This window comes from Chiroxiphia lanceolata, chromosome 1 (genome assembly GCF_009829145.1).
Source record: "Chiroxiphia lanceolata isolate bChiLan1 chromosome 1, bChiLan1.pri, whole genome shotgun sequence".
Lineage (NCBI taxonomy): Eukaryota > Metazoa > Chordata > Aves > Passeriformes > Pipridae > Chiroxiphia > Chiroxiphia lanceolata.
In genome coordinates, this window is record NC_045637.1 from 142741745 (window position 1) to 142750839 (window position 9095).

The 9095-nt window shown below is 38.5% G+C and overlaps 1 long non-coding RNA gene across 1 annotated transcript; it reads left to right on the forward strand.

Annotated features, from left to right (window-relative positions):
* The first annotated feature begins 3286 nt into the window (after window positions 1-3286).
* LOC116793322 lies at window positions 3287-8619 on the forward strand. The gene is made up of 3 exons (XR_004359450.1): window positions 3287-3422; window positions 5656-5712; window positions 6581-8619. It is a non-coding gene; the product is annotated as an uncharacterized LOC116793322 (long non-coding RNA).
* Window positions 8620-9095: the final 476 nt, after the last annotated feature.

Here is a 9095-nt window from a genome sequence, read left to right on the forward strand (position 1 = left end):
TACTTCAAAGGTAGAGGGAACAGGTGAAAGTGAAGCCACTGCTTGTACTAAAACTTGAAAGTCACCCTATCGTGCTCTTTCAGAGTAAAACTGACAAATCTCATAAAATATCTAGTTCAAATGTGTTTGCCATTGACTAGCAGGCATTTGTTTCCAAAGCTGGTAGAAGCGGTTTTCATTCTTCCTGCCTTCTCAGTGATTGATCTGTTTCTTTTTGGTTTTCTTTCAGAGAACTTAATTGCACTATGTTTATTCAAAAACAAGCACATCAAATGTCACAATATTAGCATAATCATAAAAATGTCAAGCATTCAGTGCATTTGCAATATGTCAGAGCTTCCTACAGAACATATTTTTTCATGTGATCAATGTGAGTTTCTGGAAAATGCCTTTGAATGGGCATCTCTTAAAAAGGTGACTAATAGTTGCTACAGATTATTCCCATTAGGGAAAAGAATAGTTTGTCCCTAAAGTAGAATAAAATTGGTCCTTAAAAGCAGTAGATCCTAAAGGAATAGACAGATGTAAAAGGTCATCTGAGAAAAAGCAAGTTTACTGTTAGAATCATAGAATCATAGAATGGTCTGAGTTGGAAGGGACCTAAAAGACCATCTAGTTCCAACCCGCTTGCCAAGGGCAAGGACATATTCCACATTGCTGTGTCTGGCTGACTGTATTGATCTCCACCTGCAAGAACCTGGAAACCTGAGTCACAAATTTCATTGCCTGTCATAATCTGGATGCTACCATTTGTATCATGGGTAGTATTGCTTTTTAAATATAGATAGTTGACTAATGCTGTATATTTAAGATGACTAGATAAGTTAAAAAGCATCTGTTACATACTAATACATGTACTTTTTTAATTGCATCTAAACTTGCACAGACTTTGTTGCACTGCTTGTACTCACTGCAATGCATTATTTGGGTCAGTAATTTAATGGAAGGATTTGGGACTGTGAATCTCAATGGTAAGGATGTAAGTGTGGGAAATGGGAGTTTCAGATACACTCTGTAAAGCAACTGTTATAACTTTCTATGCAGAGTACCTTCGTCTTTCTTGGCTGTTACAGATGGAAATAGCCAAAAATGCAATAAAAAATTTGGACATAGGAACCCAATTTATTATTAGTGCAGTATTTTGCTCCCCAACATCCTCTTTTGGATTGTTTCCAGAGGTCTTTCCTTGATTTGTGAAAGATGTCTTCATTAAGCTCTTGACTGCAGTTGGTGAGACTGTTATCTTAAAAGATTCCTTGGCATTGTTTTTTCCATGCATGGAAAGCTGTCTTATCATAGACACAGTCTGCAGTGTTCTGGTATGATCCCAGGAGAGGAATGCAAGCATGCTGTGAGCATGGGTCTCCTCCTCCTTACAGCCTCTGAACGTCCTACTAGGTTTTTCTGAGGAGTACCTGTAGTATCACAGGACAGCTCTGTCTTACTGCCTTTGTTTGGTTTGGCAGAAGTTTGGTTTTTGCACATTTACCCTTGTGAAAGATACAATGGAATATAAATAGGTCACACAGCTGGCAAAATGTGCCAAACTTCTAAATGTGTTTATGGAAAACAGTGGCCTGGTAAGCCCCTCCGTTTATGCTAAGGACAGAATCATACTGGTGATCTTTCCTAATGTCTCCTTGTCTTCTCCCTTTAAGGAATAAAATTAAGTCTCCCTGCCTGGTTCTTACTGACCAGTGCAGTAAGTTAAGTCTTACTGCACTGGATAAGAACTGGGTAAGAATCCAGCAAATGGCTGGATCTGCATCCTCTAACTGCTCTTCTGAACTGTTCTGTCCTGAGAGAGTATATTTATGCTGCTTTTTTCTTCCTCTCTTTTTTTTTTTTCCCTATAGATACCTTTCTGTGCCTCACAGCATGTTTGATGTTCATTGAAGTCATGTGTAGCTACATGTCCCTCTCCAGGAGCAGAAAGGAGATAAGGGTGGCTTCAGTCTGTGAACTGATTGTGAATGAAGGGGAGCAATGTGCCCACACACACATGGACCCACTGCAGTGAGTGAAGAGGACATTTTGCTCTTTCCTTCTAATTCATGTGTCCTTACATTCTTCTCTGGCCTAGGACATTTGACTCCCTCTCCTGTAGTGTTTGAACACATTCGAACACCTCTACTCTGTGCTAGTCTGCTGTGTATCACTTCATATTCCTTGAAGTGATGATGGGATTGTATCAGAGATGTCAGAGGACATGGATTTGGCAGTGGAAAGCACTGATAATAAAAGAGCTGCAAGTCAGATTTTGTAATCTATCTGCTGGACATCCAGGTCCCAAGAATGGATTCAAATATACACGTGAATATTTCAGAAAACATTTAACGTAAGTGAACTATAGAAATAACCTCCTTCAAAATCCTAAGCACTGAACTCTTTACAATTGCCTATGTAATGTGCACTTTTCTGATCATTAAATTTTGCTCTATGCTAATTTTCAACAAGAACAGGTCTTGTCTTTACCTCGGGAATATGAGGAGTTAGCAGCAGAGTGCACTTGCCTGCAGAGCAGTAAGGCCAGTGGAAAAAATCAGGATTTTGGTGTTAAAAAGCAGAAAATAATGTAAATACATGTAAAAAACATAAGCAGCTTTCTAAATTATTTGCAGTTATCTTTTTTAATCTATCTGCAAAGATGAAAATGTCAGACTTTTCCAAAGTCTCTCTTTAAAATGAGTTTTGAAGGCAGTTTCCAGGTAATGCGCATTTTCCATTCAGTAACTCATGTGATGCCATGCACGGTTCCTACCTTGCTCCTGCTAAAGGCAATTTAAGATTTGATATTGGTGTAATGAAGACAATAGCAAAATATTTCAGATATAAAGTCATCCCTCAGTATGAGGGTTCCTTCCCTGTCACACAGACCTGTGTACACCTGCAGGAGCACGGAGGGATTTTTGGAGAAGAGTCTCTGCACTGTCAGGAGCGTCTTCTAGTCTGATGTGGAGATGCCCTGTGGGAATTGCTGCCTCTGAAGTCAGTAGAAGGGGTTTTAGGGTGTACAGTGTGTAACAAGGGGACAGCTGCAGCTCCTCTGCCCAGGTTGAGACAGGGCAGCTCACAAGTCATTCTTCCTTGTCCTTTTGTGAATGAGAGTTGCAAAAGGGAGCGTGTCTTGTTGCACTGCCAGCACAATAGTCACATTCTCCAGCTGAATTTGTAGACTTGCACTTAAATATCCCCAGTCTGCTCTCTGATCTGCTAGCCAAAATGGAGTTTTCACATCAAGTCTGTAGATGATTCATACTGCCTTCTTTTTCTTTCCTCTAGGAGACTATTGGATTTTATTCCTTCGCTAACACTGTCTACCTTTAGAAAGGACAAGCCATCTCATTATGGCCTCATATGAAGTCACTAACTTTTGCATGTCAAGAATAAAAGAGAAATTTATAAACAAAATGGGAAGCATGGTAAGATGTCAAAGAAAGGGGAAACAAAAGAGCGTGATCCAGAACGTTACATCTCTTTGTGGGTGACTTCACAGATACAGACTGAAGGGACAGACCTTTTTACTGTTATTCCTCAGAACCAAAAGATAAAAAATTACTTTGCTGGAGGCCACTTCTTCCTGACTGCATTCATATACAGATGATTTGTTTCAGTGCACAGGGACATATCCTGCAGTGTTAAAATCAATGGGAATTTTGCTGCTGAAAATAGGAAATACGTTTTATCTCTATTTCTGATAATTGATGTCACAAGATTTTGGAAGGGATTTTACTGCTCTTAAAAACAATCTCATCCTGTGTTTTATTCCTGGTACCTAATACCTCCATTGTAAATGGCATTTTGCTGTGCCTGTTACCCAGGATGCTGTCCCTTGTGAATTCAGGGAGAAGGTTACACAGTGGACAGACATAAGAAGCCAGCATTTAGAGAGAAACAAGTAATTAAGACAGCTGAATAGAGGAGGACACGTAAAAAATAACAATTTAAGAAAGTAGGTGAGAACAGGATCCAGGGAGGTGAGGTTTCAGGTGAACTCGTAGCACAGAACAGTCATGGTTATACTGGATCCTCGACTTGTTGCACTCTCAGCTGCTCCTTCCTCCCTGGAGCCTTTCCAGGGCAGATGGTGCAGCTGAGGCTGCATGGCCTGAGGCAGAGTGTTGGAGCAGCATGCTGTTAGCTGGCTTAGCACAAATTATTTGTAGTGTTTTTCTTTCTCTATCCCTGAAATGTAAGGTGAGGCCAAACTCTGGACTCACTGTTTTCCTGTTGTTGAATCCATAAAGATTTAGACTGTAATAATGGGAACAGATTGTATCTTTTTTTGTCTTTGGATGGTTTGACAACACGTCAGTGTTAACAGTGGTTTTCAGAGCAGTAAGGATTACCTGTCTGTCATGTTTTCCTTTTCCCATTTACACTGATCCCAAAACTGAATTACCTGAACAGCCAGTCTGAAAGCCTGAAGAGAGAATCCATGAAAATCTTTTTTTTTTTAATTTTAAAACAATCAAGATTTTTTTCACCAGTTAACTTTCTAGAGCCTGTGCAAACCTGGGTTCTTGTTGTTTTAGTGAAGTACTGTCAAGGCTATGCACAGCCACAGTTTTCTGGTTTCTTTCCCAACATCTGACTCTAAGCAGGCTGAATCTGTATTTCAGGGAGGTTGGTATTCCCCCTAGTAATATTTCTGTGGACCATCAGCTAGTGAATCATTCTGGAGACCACCAGCAGCAACTCTCATTCAATAGGCAGTGGTTGCAAATTCAAGTAGGGAAAAAAGTTCTGGAAATTTTATCCAAGAATGGAATTTTTCTCTGTATTTAATTATTTTCATAGTTCTATGAAAGTTATAGAAAATCATATTTACATGTCACTCTGAAGCCTTCACATCTTCTCTTAAAGTTGTTTTCAATTTAAGTCTTCAGTAGAAGGGCTAATTTTAGGTATTTAGTTATGCTTTTTTTTTTTCTCCTAAGTGCCTATTAAATAGAAAATAAATTTTTACAGGATACTGTTCATTTTTTTCTTCAGAACTTTAGGAGTGTTAAAAAGATGTCACTTAATTTGAACAGTAGCAAAGCTGAGCCCCAAACAGAGAAGTATGCAGTCTTTCTCAAGACATGTCAAGACATTCCCCTGCAGCTGTAATAGGCTATCAGCACAAAATCTCCACCCTTTCACCAGAGGCAACCTCTTAGAGGCAACTTCTTCAGACTTCAGCTGTATATCATCTGATCTCAACTTGTGTCAAAAGACCCAGTAGCTCTCTGCCTGTCTGCTGGGAACATTGATCCACTCACCACAGCTATGTACAAGATGTGAAGTCTTTCCTTCCCTTGCACTCCTTCTCTCTCTTTCTCTCTTAAAAAAAAAAAAATGCTGTCAGTATTTCAGAAAGTGTGAGCAGCAGATCTTTGTGTACTTTAATCCATAAATAAACATTTCTTCTTTTGAACTTCATTAAAATTGGATGTGTTTTCACTGTAAAACACTCCAGCATCCCTATCATTTAGACATATATGGTGATGAATATTGCAATTAAGTTTTGTCTGTGGGAATAATTGTGGTCTAGAAATACTCAATTTATGCCAAGAAAGTAAATAAGTATCAGACAACAAGATATACTGCTTATAACAGTAATTTTAGACTGTTAGACTTAGATATTAAGCTCTGCTCATGCTGTTTTAACAGGTTGGGCCAAATGAATCTTTGTTATTATGACCGAGCTTGCAGGGAAGTTGTGGAGAGGTGAGTTTGGTTTGACTTGTGCACAGTTATGTCTGACTTTCTTTGGTAAGACTTGTCGACGTATCACATTCAAATTTCCAGCTTTTCCTTCTCTGCCTTTGACCTGAAGAAAGGAATTCCTGCTTTAAAATGCTCATCAATCAGTGCTGCATAGTTAAGCTGATAAAAAAGCTAAGGCTAAGCCAGTGTTAATTTAACCAACTGTTACTTTACTGACAATATTTGTCAGCAAATAATTTTAATTAGACCAGCATAATGAGATCAGTAGTCTAAAACTAAGCAAATGACTAAAATTAAAGAGGGGTTCTGATGACAAACAAGCCCTGATGAGAGTAAGAATGATTTTTTGCCACCAACGTCTGAGTATCCTGTGGAAATGGAGAGACAGCCCTAATCACGTGAGAAATCACTCAGAAATGATGCTGGTGTGCTGGAATGCTGTGTTGGTGTCAGGAAGGCTTGCAGAGTTTGAGCAAGTGCAGTGTAAACTTTCCTGTGCAGCCTTGCATGTCGTTGACACTCTCCCTCTGCACTGGTGGGGCTCACTTGTGTACCTGCCTTACATGCTGTGCATGGAACAGGACAGGAAAGGGTTGTGGAAGGTTAAATTGAAGAGGCAGCAGGTACTCGTGCTGGGAAGTGATACAGTGGAAGGGCAGGTGGAATAGAACCTACAGAAGTTTGTGGCTGTAATTAAGAAGAGGTAGACAAAAAATAGGAAGAGTAGGCAGGGAAAAATACAGTATTTGCTTTAAGAAAGAAGTAAGAATAGAGAGGCAAAAAGAAAACTATTTTTTGGTGTCTGAGAATGGAAATGTTTGGGCTGAATAGCCTGCTGCTGTATTTGTCTCTTTCTCTCCCTACACAGATTCTTTGTTCTGATTTCTAGTGGAGTATTCTGGCCCTGGTGTTATTCCCCCCGCCTGCCCATCATCTTCCTGAGACCTGTTGGCAAAGGGAGGTTTTCACAGCCTGAAGTGTTGATTCTGAAGTGTGAAGGAAACAGAACCACGCTGGATGAGTGACTCACCTTGGAGAAGCTGGTGTTTTTTGGCTGAGGGAAAGTGTTAAGTTTCAGCCTTACTAGTCCAGGTGTTTTAATGGATATTGCTGTAAGAGAAACCCTGGTCTGCTTGTCTTGCTCAGTCCTGAATAGGAGAATAACAACTTACATGCTAACATAAATGTTTAATGATTTATGATAAAAAAAAAATTAGATGGCAAGCAAAATGCTAGGTTAATTGATTATGGAGTCCTAAATTTCCCAAAATGTAGCATTCCAGCCAAATATGGCTGAAATATCAGCTGTCATATGATGAATATTTTAAAGAAGATTCTATTATACACCTAGGAGTTCATTCGCTTCAGTAATGAGGACAGTTACCTCTAGGGAAAGGAAGCTATATTATGCTTGCCACTTAACCAGGGGCTGGTTTGACAGGCATCAGCTCAGAATATATGTGTATATATAGGGAATCACAGCAGCTTGTCTCTAGCTTACTGAGCAGGAAATGTTGTGCTGTACAATTCTTTGGGTTTCTATCTATGGATTTGTGGATGGCACTGAGTGGGATTCAGACTATTTTTATTCCTGAGTCTGATTGTTGAGGTGGAATCCATCACCTACTAAATATTAAATCAGCAAGTTTTTTAAAGAGCAACACTGTCTCTGCTGACTTGAACATCCTTATGTGGCCCAGAGGAAAAGAGAAACAAAGACAAGATGAGAAAACTATCGTCTTTGGCATTCTTCTTAATATTAATGATTTCTCTAAAGTTTTCAAACTGTTGAAGGCAAAAAGTGAGATATAACTTTCACATGGGTAAGAAATGACCCAGGTGAAAAAAAAGCATACATTATAAAAACTGTGGTGAAACTTCTGGAGTTGAATTATTAGTTGGAAGAGATGAAGAGAATGCATCAACAGATTATTTTTTAAACAAGTTTTGTTTAATTGTTTCCAAACAAACATGGCTGGGAATTATTAGGAATGTGTCAATTCAAAATTATTTAAACACTTTCATACAGATTTTACACTGAGTATTGTTTCTGAAACCTACTGTTTATAAATGCTGAAGTTTTGAGATAACTACCCAACTTACATGCTGTTGCTCATCTTACCAGGCTGACTGGAATTATATGTAGTTCCTTCATGTTTTTCTTTCTTTTTAAAGTTGCACTTCATAGGTAATACCCAAAGACACCAGCCTGTGAGGTTTCTGAGTGAGTATTTCTACTGTACCCGTAGTTTCCTGTATGGACACTCATCATGCACCACTACAGAAATAAAAGCCCATCTCTGTCACCCTTAAAGGACAAGTAGGTGAAAAAACATTTTTTTGGTTTTACATTTTGCAAAGTATTCACATTTCAGTTCCAGAAATCAACATGAATAGTTGTTACAACAATCTTCTAAAGGCAGTGAAAATTCTTAGATAGTTTTTGGTTGCTGACTGCTAAGATGGAAGCTTACTTCTTACGTCACATTTTTAAGATCTCAGATGACATATGAAAATGTCCTGGATGCCCTGATATTTAAAAAGTGCATTCTGTTGCACCCTATGGTAGACAAATTCCAGTCCTTTGCTTAATTTCAAATAATTCTCCTTGTTTAGCCAGATGAATTATCTGGGTTTCAGAATACAAGTAGTTTATTCTGATGCTCATTGTTTGATAAACTGACCCTTCGATGCAAACAAAAAGGACAAAATGAAAGTATTCATTAAGTTGATGCCTTTGCATATTTCACATGCATTTTTTAAGATCATGTTACATATTCATCAGTTTGTCTTAGTCACAGAGTTGCTGCCATGAATGCTGTGTAAATATGTGGATATTTGAGCTGCTTTGTAGGGGCAGGTAAGGAAAAAGGTAAGGAGGTAAGGAAAAAAGAAAAAATCTAATATGAAAATGGGGAGGAAATAAGTGAGACTAGGAGTAGGAGGGACGTGGAGCTTTATAGTTCCCAGTCTGTACATCTGAATCTAGACATCTGTACATCTGTACATCTAGAGGTTGTAGTGTTTCCTTTCCCAGTGTAACTCTTGATGTGTACTGGGAGTTTCGATCAAATTTTGATGTTATTTAAAACCCAACAGCTATTATTTTTCACCTTGAGGTTAAGGGTTGAATAATCTTAAATAGTACAGGGACCATGAACTTCGTTGCCATCCCATCAATTCATTCATTACCTACATTGTTTTTAATTATGTGTGAAAAAGAAAATATTTGAATAAAACTGTGCATTCTGTTTTGATGCAAAGTTATGTTTCTGGAGTTTGTTTTAGATTTGTGCCCTGCTTGATGTTATGTTAGTAATGTAAGACTACGACATAAAGACTATCAAAACTTGAAAAGTTTGGGAAAGTTTAATTTTTGGGTT